The sequence below is a fragment of the Carassius auratus genome, unplaced genomic scaffold (genome assembly GCF_003368295.1).
Source record: "Carassius auratus strain Wakin unplaced genomic scaffold, ASM336829v1 scaf_tig00217767, whole genome shotgun sequence".
NCBI classification, from domain to species: domain Eukaryota; kingdom Metazoa; phylum Chordata; class Actinopteri; order Cypriniformes; family Cyprinidae; genus Carassius; species Carassius auratus.
This window is the reverse complement of record NW_020529233.1, coordinates 1,061-16,945: the sequence shown is the minus strand read 5'-3', so window position 1 is coordinate 16,945 and position 15,885 is coordinate 1,061. Positions and strand designations below refer to the sequence as shown.

At 37.5% G+C, this 15,885-nt stretch overlaps 8 pseudogenes; all 8 read left to right on the top strand.

Annotated features, from left to right (window-relative positions):
- Nucleotides 1-805: 805 nt before the first annotated feature.
- On the top strand, nt 806-924 carry LOC113102885 (uncharacterized; annotated as a pseudogene).
- Nucleotides 925-3,361: 2,437 nt separating this feature from the next.
- Nucleotides 3,362-3,480, top strand: LOC113102892 (uncharacterized; annotated as a pseudogene).
- An 830-nt stretch (nt 3,481-4,310) lies between these two features.
- LOC113102804 (uncharacterized) lies at nt 4,311-4,429 on the top strand (annotated as a pseudogene).
- Nucleotides 4,430-4,793: 364 nt separating this feature from the next.
- On the top strand, nt 4,794-4,912 carry LOC113102873 (uncharacterized; annotated as a pseudogene).
- Nucleotides 4,913-6,313: 1,401 nt separating this feature from the next.
- LOC113102862 (uncharacterized) lies at nt 6,314-6,432 on the top strand (annotated as a pseudogene).
- A 6,918-nt stretch (nt 6,433-13,350) lies between these two features.
- LOC113102856 (uncharacterized) lies at nt 13,351-13,469 on the top strand (annotated as a pseudogene).
- Nucleotides 13,470-14,372: 903 nt separating this feature from the next.
- On the top strand, nt 14,373-14,491 carry LOC113102789 (uncharacterized; annotated as a pseudogene).
- Nucleotides 14,492-14,978: 487 nt separating this feature from the next.
- LOC113102891 (uncharacterized) lies at nt 14,979-15,097 on the top strand (annotated as a pseudogene).
- The last annotated feature ends 788 nt before the right edge of the window (nt 15,098-15,885 follow it).

Genomic DNA, 15,885 nt, shown 5'->3' with positions numbered 1-15,885 from the left:
GCTTTAAGATTTTTGGAAATTTTTCACAAATTATATAATAATCTTGCAAGAAAAAAAGAAAGGAGTCAATGCCCCATATCTGAATCTTAGCAGGTATGGGCCTGGTTAGTAATTGGATGGGAGACACCCTGGTAATACCAGTTGCTTTAAGATTTTTGGAAATTTTTCACAAATTATATAATAATCTTGAAAAAAAAAAAAAAAAGTCAATGCCCGATCTCTGAATAATAGCAGGTTTTGCCTGGTTAGTACTTGGATGGAAGACGGCCGGGAAATACCAGTTGCTGTAATATTTTTGGCAATTTTTACTAATTACATAATAATCTTGCAACAACAAAAAAAAAAAAGAGTAAATGCCCAATCTTTGAATCTTAGGAGGTATGGACCTGTTTAGTGCTTGGATGGGAGACCGCCTCGGAATACCAGTTGCTGTAATATTTTTGGAAATTTGTACTAATTATATAATTATCTTGAAACAAAAAGAGTCAAGGCCCAATCTTTGAATCTTAGCAGCTATGGGCCTGTTTAGTGTTTGGATGGGAGACCGCCTCGGAAAACCAGGTGCTCTAATATTATTGGAAATTCATTACTAATTATATAATAATCTTTAAAAAAAAAAAAAAAAAAAAAGAGTCAATGCCCGATCTCTTAATCTTAGCAGGTATTGGCCTGGTTAGTGCTTGGATGGGAGACCGCCTGGGAATATCAGGTGCTTTAAGCTTTAGGGTTTTCTTTCCTACTTATATAATGTACCGGCGATTAGATTGGCTGATCTTTAAATAGCTCTCTCTTTGCAGCAGTCTTCGCTTATGGCCATACCACCCTGGCTATGCCAGATCATGTCTGAGCTCGGAAGCTAAGCAGGTTTGGGCCTGGTTAGTAATTGGATGGGAGACCCCCTGGTAATACCAGTTGCTTTAAGATTTTTGTAAATTTTTCACAAATTATATAATAATCTTGAAAAAAAAAAGAGTGAATGCCTAATCTTTGAATCTTAGCAGTCATTGACCTGTGTAGTGTTTGGATGGGAGACCCCCTGGTAATACCAGGTGCTCTAATGTTATTGGAAATTTATTACTAATTATATAATAATCTTAAAAAAAAAGAGCCAATGCCCGATCTCTTAATCTTAGCAGGTATTGGCCTGGTTAGTGCTTGGATGGGAGACCGCCTCGGAATACCAGGTGCTGTAAGCTTTTGGATTTTCATTCCTACTTATATAATGTATGGGCGATTTGATTGGCTGATCTTTAAATAGTCTTCTCTTTGCAGTATCTTTCGCTTGCGACCGTAACAACCTGGCTATGCCTGATCTCGTCTGCTCTCGGAAGCTAAGCAGGTTTGGTCCTGTATAATGTACCGGCGATTAGATTGGCTGATCTTTAAATAGCTCTCTCTTTGCAGCAGTCTTCGCTTATGGCCATTCCACCCTGGCTATGCCAGATCATGTCTGAGCTCGGAAACTAAGCAGGTTTCGGCCTGGTTAGTAATTGGATGGCAGACCCCCTGGTAATACCAGTTGCTTTAAGATTTTTGGAAATTTTTCACAAATTATATAATAATCTTGCAAGAAAAAAAGAAAGGAGTCAATGCCCCATATCTGAATCTTAGCAGGTATGGGCCTGGTTAGTAATTGGATGGGAGACACCCTGGTAATACCAGTTGCTTTAAGATTTTTGGAAATTTTTCACAAATTATATAATAATCTTGAAAAAAAAAAAAAAAGTCAATGCCCGATCTCTGAATAATAGCAGGTTTTGCCTGGTTAGTACTTGGATGGAAGACGGCCGGGAAATACCAGTTGCTGTAATATTTTTGGCAATTTTTACTAATTACATAATAATCTTGCAACAAAAAAAAAAAAAAAGAGTAAATGCCCAATCTTTGAATCTTAGGAGGTATGGACCTGTTTAGTGCTTGGATGGGAGACCGCCTCGGAATACCAGTTGCTGTAATATTTTTGGAAATTTGTACTAATTATATAATTATCTTGAAACAAAAAGAGTCAATGCCCAATCTTTGAATCTTAGCAGCTATGGGCCTGTTTAGTGTTTGGATGGGAGACCGCCTCGGAAAACCAGATGCTCTAATATTATTGGAAATTCATTACTAATTATATAATAATCTTTAAAAAAAAAAAAAAAAGAGTCAATGCCCGATCTCTTAATCTTAGCAGGTATTGGCCTGGTTAGTGCTTGGATGGGAGACCGCCTCGGAATACCAGGTGCTGTAAGCTTTTGGATTTTCATTCCTACTTATATAATGTATGGGCGATTTGATTGGCTGATCTTTAAATAGTCTTCTCTTTGCAGTATCCTTCGCTTGCGACCGTAACAACCTGGCTATGCCTGATCTCGTCTGCTCTCAGAAGCTAAGCAGGTTTGGTCCTGTATAATGTACCGGCGATTAGATTGGCTGATCTTTAAATAGCTCTCTCTTTGCAGCAGTCTTCGCTTATGGCCATTCCACCCTGGCTATGCCAGATCATGTCTGAGCTCGGAAACTAAGCAGGTTTCGGCCTGGTTAGTAATTGGATGGCAGACCCCCTGGTAATACCAGTTGCTTTAAGATTTTTGGAAATTTTTCACAAATTATATAATAATCTTGCAAGAAAAAAAGAAAGGAGTCAATGCCCCATATCTGAATCTTAGCAGGTATGGGCCTGGTTAGTAATTGGATGGGAGACACCCTGGTAATACCAGTTGCTTTAAGATTTTTGGAAATTTTTCACAAATTATATAATAATCTTGAAAAAAAAAAAAAAAAGTCAATGCCCGATCTCTGAATAATAGCAGGTTTTGCCTGGTTAGTACTTGGATGGAAGATGGCCGGGAAATACCAGTTGCTGTAATATTTTTGGCAATTTTTACTAATTACATAATAATCTTGCAACAAAAAAAAAAAAAAAGAGTAAATGCACAATCTTTGAATCTTAGGAGGTATGGACCTGTTTAGTGCTTGGATGGGAGACCGCCTCGGAATACCAGTTGCTGTAATATTTTTGGAAATTTGTACTAATTATATAATTATCTTGAAACAAAAAGAGTCAATGCCCAATCTTTGAATCTTAGCAGCTATGGGCCTGTTTAGTGTTTGGATGGGAGACCGCCTCGGAAAACCAGGTGCTCTAATATTATTGGAAATTCATTACTAATTATATAATAATCTTTAAAAAAAAAAAAAAAAGAGTCAATGCCCGATCTCTTAATCTTAGCAGGTATTGGCCTGGTTAGTGCTTGGATGGGAGACCGCCTGGGAATACCAGGTGCTTTAAGCTTTAGGGTTTTCTTTCCTACTTATATAATGTACCGGCGATTAGATTGGCTGATCTTTAAATAGCTCTCTCTTTGCAGCAGTCTTCGCTTATGGCCATACCACCCTGGCTATGCCAGATCATGTCTGAGCTCGGAAGCTAAGCAGGTTTGGGCCTGGTTAGTAATTGGATGGGAGACCCCCTGGTAATAACAGTTGCTTTAAGATTTTTGTAAATTTTTCACAAATTATATAATAATCTTGAAAAAAAAAAGAGTGAATGCCCAATCTTTGAATCTTAGCAGTCATTGACCTGTGTAGTGTTTGGATGGGAGACCCCCTGGTAATACCAGGTGCTCTAATATTATTGGAAATTTATTACTAATTATATAATAATCTTTAAAAAAAAGAGCCAATGCCCGATCTCTTAATCTTAGCAGGTATTGGCCTGGTTAGTGCTTGGATGGGAGACCGCCTCGGAATACCAGGTGCTGTAAGCTTTTGGATTTTCACTCCTACTTATATAATGTATGGGCGATTTGATTGGCTGATCTTTAAATAGTCTTCTCTTTGCAGTATCCTTCGCTTGCGACCGTAACAACCTGGCTATGCCTGATCTCGTCTGCTCTCGGAAGCTAAGCAGGTTTGGTCCTGTATAATGTACCGGCGATTAGATTGGCTGATCTTTAAATAGCTCTCTCTTTGCAGCAGTCTTCGCTTATGGCCATTCCACCCTGGCTATGCCAGATCATGTCTGAGCTCGGAAACTAAGCAGGTTTCGGCCTGGTTAGTAATTGGATGGCAGACCCCCTGGTAATACCAGTTGCTTTAAGATTTTTGGAAATTTTTCACAAATTATATAATCTTGCAAGAAAAAAAGAAAGAGTCAATGCCCCATATCTGAATCTTAGCAGGTATGGGCCTGGTTAGTAATTGGATGGGAGACCGCCTGGGAATACCAGGTGCTTTAAGCTTTAGGGTTTTCTTTCCTACTTATATAATGTACCGGCGATTAGATTGGCTGATCTTTAAATAGCTCTCTCTTTGCAGCAGTCTTCGCTTATGGCCATACCACCCTGGCTATGCCAGATCATGTCTGAGCTCAGAAGCTAAGCAGGTTTGGGCCTAGTTAGTAATTGGATGGGAGACCCCCTGGTAATACCAGTTGCTCTAAGATTTTTGTAAATTTTTCACAAATTATATAATAATCTTGAAAAAAAAAAGAGTCAATGCCCATTCTTTGAATCTTAGCAGTCATGGACCTGTTTAGTGTCTGGATGGGAGACCGCCTCGGAATACCAGGTGCTCTAATATTATTGGAAATTCATTACTAATTATATAATAATCTTTAAAAAAAAAAAAAAAAGAGTCAATGCCCGATCTCTTAATCTTAGCAGGTATTGGCCTGGTTAGTGCTTGGATGGGAGACCGCCTGGGAATACCAGGTGCTTTAAGCTTTAGGGTTTTCTTTCCTACTTATATAATGTACCGGCGATTAGATTGGCTGATCTTTAAATAGCTCTCTCTTTGCAGCAGTCTTCGCTTATGGCCATACCACCCTGGCTATGCCAGATCATGTCTGAGCTCGGAAGCTAAGCAGGTTTGGGCCTGGTTAGTAATTGGATGGGAGACCCCCTGGTAATACCAGTTGCTTTAAGATTTTTGTAAATTTTTCACAAATTATATAATAATCTTGAAAAAAAAAGAGTGAATGCCCAATCTTTGAATCTTAGCAGTCATTGACCTGTGTAGTGTTTGGATGGGAGACCCCCTGGTAATACCAGGTGCTCTAATATTATTGGAAATTTATTACTAATTATATAATAATCTTTAAAAAAAAGAGCCAATGCCCGATCTCTTAATCTTAGCAGGTATTGGCCTGGTTAGTGCTTGGATGGGAGACCGCCTCGGAATACCAGGTGCTGTAAGCTTTTGGATTTTCATTCCTACTTATATAATGTATGGGCGATTTGATTGGCTGATCTTTAAATAGTCTTCTCTTTGCAGTATCCTTCGCTTGCGACCGTAACAACCTGGCTATGCCTGATCTCGTCTGCTCTCGGAAGCTAAGCAGGTTTGGTCCTGTATAATGTACCGGCGATTAGATTGGCTGATCTTTAAATAGCTCTCTCTTTGTAGCAGTCTTCGCTTATGGCCATTCCACCCTGGCTATGCCAGATCATGTCTGAGCTCGGAAACTAAGCAGGTTTCGGCCTGGTTAGTAATTGGATGGGAGACCCCCTGGTAATACCAGTTGCTTTAAGATTTTTGGAAATTTTTCACAAATTATATAATAATCTTGCAAGAAAAAAGAAAGGAGTCAATGCCCCATATCTGAATCTTAGCAAGTATGGGCCTGGTTAGTAATTGGATGGGAGACACCCTGGTAATACCAGTTGCTTTAAGATTTTTGGAAATTTTTCACAAATTATATAATAATCTTGAAAAAAAAAAAAAAAAAGTCAATGCCCGATCTCTGAATAATAGCAGGTTTTGCCTGGTTAGTACTTGGATGGAAGACGGCCGGGAAATACCAGTTGCTGTAATATTTTTGGCAATTTTTACTAATTACATAATAATCTTGCAACAAAAAAAAAAAAAAAAAAAAGAGTAAATGCCCAATCTTTGAATCTTAGGAGGTATGGACCTGTTTATTGCTTGGATGGGAGACCGCCTCGGAATACCAGTTGCTGTAATATTTTTGGAAATTTGTACTAATTATATAATTATCTTGAAACAAAAAGAGTCAATGCCCAATCTTTGAATCTTAGCAGCTATGGGCCTGTTTAGTGTTTGGATGGGAGACCGCCTCGGAAAACCAGGTGCTCTAATATTATTGGAAATTCATTACTAATTATATAATAATCTTTAAAAAAAAAAAAAAAAGAGTCAATGCCCGATCTCTTAATCTTAGCAGGTATTGGCCTGGTTAGTGCTTGGATGGGAGACCGCCTGGGAATACCAGGTGCTTTAAGCTTTAGGGTTTTCTTTCCTACTTATATAATGTACCGGCGATTAGATTGGCTGATCTTTAAATAGCTCTCTCTTTGCAGCAGTCTTCGCTTATGGCCATACCACCCTGGCTATGCCAGATCATGTCTGAGCTCGGAAGCTAAGCAGGTTTGGGCCTGGTTAGTAATTGGATGGGAGACCCCCTGGTAATACCAGTTGCTTTAAGATTTTTGTAAATTTTTCACAAATTATATAATAATCTTGAAAAAAAAAAGAGTGAATGCCCAATCTTTGAATCTTAGCAGTCATTGACCTGTGTAGTGTTTGGATGGGAGACCCCCTGGTAATACCAGGTGCTCTAATATTATTGGAAATTTATTACTAATTATATAATAATCTTTAAAAAAAAGAGCCAATGCCCGATCTCTTAATCTTAGCAGGTATTGGCCTGGTTAGTGCTTGGATGGGAGACCGCCTCGGAATACCAGGTGCTGTAAGCTTTTGGATTTTCACTCCTACTTATATAATGTATGGGCGATTTGATTGGCTGATCTTTAAATAGTCTTCTCTTTGCAGTATCCTTCGCTTGCGACCGTAACAACCTGGCTATGCCTGATCTCGTCTGCTCTCGGAAGCTAAGCAGGTTTGGTCCTGTATAATGTACCGGCGATTAGATTGGCTGATCTTTAAATAGCTCTCTCTTTGCAGCAGTCTTCGCTTATGGCCATTCCACCCTGGCTATGCCAGATCATGTCTGAGCTCGGAAACTAAGCAGGTTTCGGCCTGGTTAGTAATTGGATGGCAGACCCCCTGGTAATACCAGTTGCTTTAAGATTTTTGGAAATTTTTCACAAATTATATAATCTTGCAAGAAAAAAAGAAAGAGTCAATGCCCCATATCTGAATCTTAGCAGGTATGGGCCTGGTTAGTAATTGGATGGGAGACCGCCTGGGAATACCAGGTGCTTTAAGCTTTAGGGTTTTCTTTCCTACTTATATAATGTACCGGCGATTAGATTGGCTGATCTTTAAATAGCTCTCTCTTTGCAGCAGTCTTCGCTTACGGCCATACCAACCTGGCAACGCTAGAGTGCTAGCAGGAAGTGAGGTGGCAGTAGTGGGTGAGAGTAGGCTCACCATTGTTGTTTGTAAACCCATTTTTTGTTTAAAGTTAGCTTTTTTTCTGTTTTTCTGTTTTGTTTTGTTTTTAAGTTCAAACACTTCCCAGCAGCCTAGGCTGTCTGGGGAGGATTTTTATTTTTGGAGGTTTTGTTTTGTTATTTTTTCAAAAAATTGGACTGATTACATGGAAATGAACAAGGAAATGGCAGGAGAAAGACGCAGGGACTTTGACACGGAAAACACTACAGGACAACGGCTTGGATACAACGAGGCAAAGAAAATGATTATTTATTCAAAGGAAGCAACTGTAATTGTGGATCTGGCAGAGGTGAGAGATGGATCGGTGCAGGATATTATCAAAGAAGTGAATGAAAAAATTGGAGGAGGAAAGATTTTGGCGATAAGACCAAGACAAGGCAAAGAATTCGAGATCACATTATCAAATGAAGAGGAGTGTGAAAAGCTAGAGGATGGACTAAGAATCAAGCAACAATTTTGTGAGATTAGAAAGCTACAAGTAAGAGAATATGTTGTTTCTTTTATGCATTTGCCTGCATATGTTGATGACAAGGATATATTAGATAAATTGGAGGCATGGGGTGTAACTCCCTCAACCAACATTAAGAGAAGAACATATCCGGGTACTGAAATAGCAGATGGTACGAGATATGTAAAGGTCAGGTTCCCAAAGGAAGTTGTATCTCTACCATATAGCAGCAAGTTTGAGACTGCTGAGGGCACACAGTACTTTCGGATTATACACGATCGGCAGGTGAAAACCTGTAGATTGTGTATGGATCCAGGACATGTATTTAAAGATTGCCCGGACTTTATTTGTTACCAGTGCAAAGAGCAGGGGCACTTGGCAAGAAGCTGCAATGCAGTGAAGTGCCCGGAATGTAGGAAAGTGTTGGTGAGGTGCGAATGTTGGATGGGGGAGGGAGAAAATAGTAGTGAACAAGAAACAGATATGGTTGTTAATGTGGGTGGGCAAAAGCAGAGGGAAACCGAGATGGACAATGTTTTAAACAAGGAGATGGAAGATTGTGGACTGGGAGAGGAAAATGAAGAGGAAGAACATCAAGCAGACACAGGAGGAGAGGAAAAAGAAAATGATGGAGAAAAAACAATATCACAAGGGACGGTGCAAAGGACCATGGAAATAAGCAAAGAACAGGAGGAACAAAAAAACAATGAGGAAGATTATCAGGAGGGGAGAATGGAGAGAAAAGGAGAAGAGAAACACTGTGGACTGAGAGAGGACAATGGAGAGAAAGAACATCAGGGGGACACAGGAGAAAAGAAGAAAGAACTAGATGTAGAAATAACAACATCTCAATGGACTGTGCAAAAGACTATGGATATGAGCGAGGAACATGGGGAACAACAAAACGACGAGGAAGGTTATCAGGAGAGGAGAATGGAGAGAAAAGGAGAAGAGAAACGTAGGAAAGAACGAGAAGGAATACAAAGAAGAAGAACTTTAAAGGTAACACCCAATATAGACATTGCAAAGAAAAGATTTTTAAGGCAAGGAATATTAAAAGACAAGGAGGGTTGTGAGAACAGATTTGATGTACTGAGAGATATGGAGCATGACTGAAAAAAAAATGAAATGTTTTAATTATTTATTTTATATTGTTTTTATGTTTTTAAGAGTTGTTTCATTTAATGCACGAGGTTTAATGGATGTGGAGAAATTTGAAAATATGAGGGAATTATGTAGAGGGGTGGATGTATTTGTATTACAAGAAACGAATTGGAAAAATTATTGTGTTAAAAGGTTTGAAAATTTATGGGATGGGAATATACATTGTAATAATGGTACAGAGAAAACTGGGAAAGGGGTTGCTATTTTAATAAGAAGAGAGGTGTGTGAAAAAGAAAGTGTGGTGTTTAATGATGGAGCAGGGAAATGTTTAGCTGTTGAAATAGAAAAAGGAAATGAGAGATGTACAATATGTAACATACATGCTCCAAATGAAGAAAAGCAAAAGGTGGAATTTTTTAAAACATTATCTGCAAATGTAAGAATTAATGAAAGGGTGATTTTAATGGGGGATTTTAATACTGTTTTTACAGAATTAGACTTAGCAAGTAATATGGTTTTTAAGACTGATAAGGGAAGGGAGGAGTTGAACAAACTGATGGGGGATTTTAAATTGATTGATGTGTGGAGAGAAAGAAATAGAACGAGCAGGCAATTTTCAAGAAGACAATTTGTTTTAAAAGAACTGAAACAAAGTAGGATTGATTATATTTTATGTACAGAGGAAATGCAAGGGAATATTACTAATGTTTATTATAAACGAGTTGGTCTTAGTGATCATTCTCTCTTATTTTTAACATTAGATTCTTCAAGTGTGAAAAGGGGAGGGGGAGTGTGGGTTTTAAATGCAAAGATTTTAAAGAGTAATGCATATCAGGAAAGTATTAAAGGGATTGTGGAAGAAAGCAAAATTAATAGAATGTATAGGGAAGAGAAAAGAGTATGGTGGGATAGTGTTAAGTGGGAAATAAAGACATGTTCAATAGAATACAGCAAAAATGTCAGAAAATTAGAAAGACAGAAGGAAACCGAATTAACCAAACTCCTGAATAATGAGTTAAGTAAAGTGTCAGAAAGCAATGGAAAAGAGGAAATTGAAAAAATAATAATGCTACAAGATAAATTAAAGATATTAGAAGAGGAAAAATGTAAGGGTGCAATTATAAGAAGTAAAGCAAAATATGCAGTAGAGGGAGAAAGATGCACAAAATTTTTCTTTAATTTAGAACAAAATAGGCAGAAGGCTGATCTATTGAAAGAAGTCTTAAATAAAAAAGGGGAAATAGAAACAGAAACTAAAGAAATTTTGAAAACAGTAAAGCAATATTACATGGACATGTTTAAGGGACAAGGTATAGGAAAAAATGATGAGGAGTTTTTGATTAAACAAATTAAATCTAAGTTAACAGGTGAGGACAGGATTTTGTGTGATGAAGAAATTAAGGAAGAAGAAATAGATATGGCAATTCAACAGTTAAAACCTGGAAAGAGCCCTGGTGTGGATGGTTTGACTAATGAATTTTATAAAACTTTTAGAGAAATGTTAGTGCCAATTTTAAAAGAAGTTTTTGAAGAAATTTTCAAGAAGGGGGTGTTGAGTGAAAAAATGAAGATAGGCATGGTAAAAATGATTTACAAAAAAAGCGGTAATCCAAAAGATCTTAAAAATTTTAGACCTATATCCATGTTGAATACAGATTTTAAAATATTAGCAAAAGTATTAGCAAACAGATTAAAAAAGGTTTTACCAAAAATAATAAAAACAACACAGGCATACGGGGTGCAAGGAAGAGATATAGTAGATGTGGTTAAAAGTATAAGAGACACAATTTATTATATGAAGGAGAAGGGAAAGGGGGGATTTTTAATAAGTCTGGATTTAGAAAAGGCATTTGACAGGGTAGAGCATGAGTTTTTATTTGATGTTCTTAAGGCTTTTGGTTTTGGAGAAAATTTTAGAAAATGGATTTGGATTTTTTACTCAGATGTGTTAACATGCATAAAATGTAATGGTTTTTTAACGGATTGTTTTCAACCAACAAGGTCGATCAGGCAAGGATGCCCACTGTCTGCCTTACTTTACTCTCTGGTAGCCGAGCCACTTGGTTTGGCTATTAAGGCAGACAGAGAAATCAAAGGAATACAAATAAAGAACCATTTCCAAAGAGAAGCAGTGTATCAGTATGCAGATGATACAACCTTGTTGGTAGAAGACATCCAAAGTATTGATAGGGCAATGGGGATTTTAGAAAGATATTGTAAAGGGTCGGGAGCCAAAGTAAATGTGGGGAAAAGTGTGTGTATGAGGATTGGCAGAGTAGAGGAAATACCGCAGCATATACAATTCAAGGAGGAAATGCAGCACATCAAGATTTTGGGGTTGTGGGTTGGTATTGATTCTAATAAGGCAGACACTTTGAATTGGGAAGGTGTTTTAAATGGAATTGGAAAAAGACTGAGATTTTGGCAAATTAGAGATTTAAAGCTAAGGGGGAAAGTTTTAATTATAAATTCATTGATGCTGTCGAAAGTCTGGTATGTGTTGGGAGTAACCCCATTGCCTCATCTGTACTACAAAAAAATGAAAGAATTGGTTTTAAAGTTTTTATGGGGAAATGGAAGGGCTAAGATTGCATATGATACATTACTTGGAAACATAAAGGAGGGAGGATTGGGACTTTTAGATACATTTTTAAGAATGAGAACGCTGAGAATTAAAACAGTTCAGAAGTTTCTAGGGAGCAAAAGTAATGTAATTTGGAAAAGAGTCATGGAATATTACCTGGAAAAATGTAATATGGGATGTAATGTTTTATGGATGAAAATGAAAAGCTGGATGTTAAAAGGTCTGCCATGTTTTTATGTGGAGGTTTTGGAATCATGGGGGGAATTTTTAGAAAATGTACAGATTTTACCTAAAGGAAGGGCCCAGCTTTTAGAACAACCATTGTTTTTAAATCCGAATATCATAAGGGACGGCAAGGTCATGTATTATAAAGAATGGTGGGATTGTGGTTTGAGACAAATAAAAGATCTATTGTATGAGGTGATAGAGGGTTATGTACCTTTACAGGCAGTTGTGGATGCATTGAGAGAGGGGGGCAAAAGGGCGTGGAGAAGGAAGTTAGAAGGACAATATGAGGATTTAAAGAAAGCGATACCAAAGGACTGGATTGAAAGAATTGAAAACTATGAGAGTGGGGATGAGAATGAATTTCCAGATGTATTTTTTAAAAGGTTAAATGGGGAAAACGTCCATTTTAATTTATGCAAAGTAAGGAATGTGTATAGTATTTTTAGGTCTATCGCTTTTACAAAACCAGTAGCTTTGAACTACTGGAAAGAAAGATATGATGACTTAAAAAAATGAAATTTGGGGAAACGTGAGGTTGAAATATATGGAACCAATTTTAGAGAATTTTAATTATTTATTGAGACACAATTGTATATTAACAGAGATGAGATTACATAAAATAGGAATTCAAAATGATGCAAAGTGTAAAGTGTGTATGAAAGGAAAGGAAGGACTGTTACATCTGTTTTTTTATTGTGAAAGGTTAGATGATTTTATGAGAAAAATGAAGGAAATTGCAAAAGAAATTTTGGAGGGGAAGTATGATGAGGACCAAAAGAAGTGGGAAACAATGTTTTTATTTGGTCATAATGACTGTAATATGTATACCTTTAATTTATGTGTAACAATAGCAAAGTATGTAATATGGTTGAGAAGAAACATGGCGAAATATGATGGGAAAAATGTTGATGTGTGGATATTCTTTAAAAACAGGATGGAATACTCTGTGAGACTGTTATGGAATTATTTCTCAATGGAAAACAAAGAGGATGATTTTATAGAAATGATTGTAAGAGGGAATCCAATGTTGGAAATGAAAGAAAATGGTGTAAACTGGCTATGGGGGAAATATGAATAATAATGTCATGGATTGTAATTGTATGAAACAAATTAAATGAATGTAAATTTTTTATAATAAAAAAAAAAAAAAAAAAAAAAAATCATGTCTGAGCTCGGAAGCTAAGCAGGTTTGGGCCTGGTTAGTAATTGGATGGGAGACCCCCTGGTAATACCAGTTGCTTTAAGATTTTTGTAAATTTTTCACAAATTATATAATAATCTTGAAAAAAAAAAGAGTCAATGCCCATTCTTTGAATCTTAGCAGTCATGGACCTGTGTAGTGTTTGGATGGGAGACCCCCTGGTAATACCAGGTGCTCTAATATTATTGGAAATTTATTACTAATTATATAATAATCTTAAAAAAAAAAAAAAAAAAAAAAAAAAAGAGTCAATGCCCGATCTCTTAATCTTAGCAGGTATTGGCCTGGTTAGTGCTTGGATGGGAGACCGCCTGGGAATACCAGGTGCTTTAAGCTTTAGGGTTTTCTTTCCTACTTATATAATGTACCGGCGATTAGATTGGCTGATCTTTAAATAGCTCTCTCTTTGCAGCAGTCTTCGCTTATGGCTATACCACCCTGGCTATGCCAGATCATGTCTGAGCTCGGAAACTAAGCAGGTTTCGGCCTGGTTAGTAATTGGATGGGAGACCCCCTGGTAATACCAGTTGCTTTAAGATTTTTGGAAATTTTTCACAAATTATATAATAATCTTGCAAGAAAAAAAGAAAGGAGTCAATGCCCCATATCTGAATCTTAGCAGGTATGGGCCTGGTTAGGAATTGGATGGGAGACACCCTGGTAATACCAGTTGCTTTAAGATTTTTGGAAATTTTTCACAAATTATATAATAATTTAAAAAAAAAAAAAAAGTCAATGCCCGATCTCTGAATAATAGCAGGTTTTGCCTGGTTAGTACTTGGATGGAAGACGGCCGGGAAATACCAGTTGCTGTAATATTTTTGGCAATTTTTACTAATTACATAAAATCTTGCAAAAAAAAAAAAGAGTAAATGCCCAATCTTTGAATCTTAGGAGGTATGGACCTGTTTAGTGCTTGGATAAGAGACCGCCTCGGAATACCATTTGCTGTAATATTTTTTGGAAATTTGTACTAATTATATAATTATCTTGAAACAAAAAGAGTCAATGCCCAATCTTTGAATCTTAGCAGCTATGGACCTGTTTAGTGTTTGGATGGGAGACCCTCTGGTAATACCATGTGCTCTAATATTATTGGAAATTTATTACTAATTATATAATAATCTTAAAAAAAGAGCCAATGCCCGATCTCTTAATCTTAGCAGGTATTGGCCTGGTTAGTGCTTGGATTGGAGACCGCCTCGGAATACCAGGTGCTGTAAGCTTTAGGGTTTTCATTCCTACTTATATAATGTATGGGCGATTTGATTGGCTGATCTTTAAATAGTCCTCTCTTTGCAGTATCCTTCGCTTGCGACCGTAACAACCTGGCTATGCCTGATCTCGTCTGCTCTCGGAAGCTAAGCAGGTTTGGTCCTGTATAATGTACCGGCGATTAGATTGGCTGATCTTTAAATAGCTCTCTCTTTGCAGCAGTCTTCGCTTATGGCCATACCACCCTGGCTATGCCAGATCATGTCTGAGCTCGGAAGCTAAGCAGGTTTGGGCCTGGTTAGTAATTGGATGGGAGACCCCCTGGTAATACCAGTTGCTTTAAGATTTTTGTAAATTTTTCACAAATTATATAATAATCTTGAAAAAAAAAAGAGTCAATGCCCATTCTTTGAATCTTAGCAGTCATGGACCTGTGTAGTGTTTGGATGGGAGACCCCCTGGTAATACCAGGTGCTCTAATATTATTGGAAATTTATTACTAATTATATAATAATCTTTAAAAAAAAGAGCCAATGCCTGATCTCTTAATCTTAGCAGGTATTGGCCTGGTTAGTGCTTGGATGGGAGACCACCTGGGAATACCAGGTGCTGTAAGCTTTGGGTTTTCATTCCTACTTATATAATGTATGGGCGATTTGATTGGCTGATCTTTAAATAGTCCTCTCTTTGCAGTATCCTTCGCTTGCGACCGTAACAACCTGGCTATGCCTGATCTCGTCTGCTCTCGGAAGCTAAGCAGGTTTGGTCCTGTATAATGTACCGGCGATTAGATTGGCTGATCTTTAAATAGCTCTCTCTTTGCAGCAGTCTTCGCTTATGGCCATACCACCCTGGCTATGCCAGATCATGTCTGAGCTCGGAAGCTAAGCAGGTGTGGGCCTGGTTAGTAATTGGATGGGAGACCCCCTGGTAATACCAGTTGCTTTAAGATTTTTGTAAATTTTTCACAAATTATATAATAATCTTGAAAAAAAAAAAGAGTCAATGCCCATTTCTTTGAATCTTAGCAGTCATGGACCTGTTAAGTGTTCTGGATGGGAGACCGCCTCGGAATACCAGGTGCTCTAATATTATTGGAAATTTATTACTAATTATATAATAATCTTAAAAAAAAAAAAAAAAAAAAAAAAAAAAAGAGTCAATGCCCGATCTCTTAATCTTAGCAGGTATTGGCCTGGTAGTGCTTGGATGGGAGACCGCCTGGGAATACCAGGTGCTTTAAGCTTTAGGGTTTTCTTTCCTACTTATATAATGTACCGGCGATTAGATTGACTGATCTTTAAATAGCTCTCTCTTTTGCAGCAGTCTTCGCTTATGGCCATACCCACCCTGGCTATGCCAGATCATGTCTGAGCTCGGAAGCTAAGCAGGTTTGCGCCTGGTTAGTAATTGGATGGGAGACCCCCTGGTAATACCAGTTGCTTTAAGATTTTTGGAAATTTTTCACAAATTATATAATAATCTTGCAAGAAAAAAAGAAGGAGTCAATGCCCCATATCTGAATCTTAGCAGGTATGGGCCTGGTTAGTAATTGGATGGGGAAGACACCCTGGTAATACCAGTTGCTTTAAGATTTTTGGAAATTTTTCACAAATTATATAATAATCTTGAAAAAAAAAAAAAAGTCAATTCCCGATCTCTGAATAAATAGCAGGTTTTGCCTGGTTAGTACTTGGATGGAAGACGGCCGGGAAATACCAGTTGCTGTAATATTTTTTG